We start from the raw sequence: 506 nt of genomic DNA, 5'->3' as shown, positions 1-506 counted from the left end.
AAGGACATTATTGATTGAAGGCATAAATTGATACGGCAATGTGGAGACATAAATATAAAAAGTAATAATAATAATAATAATGATAATAATAATAATAATAATAATAATAATAATAATAATAATAATAATAATAATATTAAAATTTTACATTAAAAAGGCAGACATATACAATGTTCTTAACAAATCTGTACGTAGTAAAGTCAAAAACAGATAATAAAAGGACACAATATATCAACGTCTTCTAAACCTAATAAGTTTATTGATAAAAGATGACTTGACAGCCAGAAGAAAGGCGGATATCAAACAACTCGTCACAAAAATGACAGCAGTCAGTAAGAACAGAACCATACTGAAATGGTCGAAACAAAAATAACATCAGAGACGTAAGATGTTCTGATATACATCAGTAGCTGCATTAAGGATAGATTTTGATGAATCAGTTAGTATTCTAAAATATTTTTCCTTGCAAAAATTTTTATTTTAATTATTTTTTTTTATTCATCCCC

The 506-nt window shown here is 25.3% G+C and overlaps 1 protein-coding gene across 1 annotated transcript in view; it reads right to left on the bottom strand.

Moving 5' to 3' along the window:
- Positions 1-506, bottom strand: part of LOC106883892 (putative uncharacterized protein DDB_G0291608) — a 250,923-nt gene that overhangs the window by 116,369 nt on the left and 134,048 nt on the right. The gene's annotated exons all lie outside the window — the stretch shown is intronic.

This window comes from Octopus bimaculoides, chromosome 3 (assembly GCF_001194135.2).
Source record: "Octopus bimaculoides isolate UCB-OBI-ISO-001 chromosome 3, ASM119413v2, whole genome shotgun sequence".
NCBI classification, from domain to species: Eukaryota; Metazoa; Mollusca; class Cephalopoda; order Octopoda; family Octopodidae; genus Octopus; species Octopus bimaculoides.
Note: the sequence above shows the minus strand (reverse complement) of the source record. Positions and strands in the feature narration are given on the sequence as shown.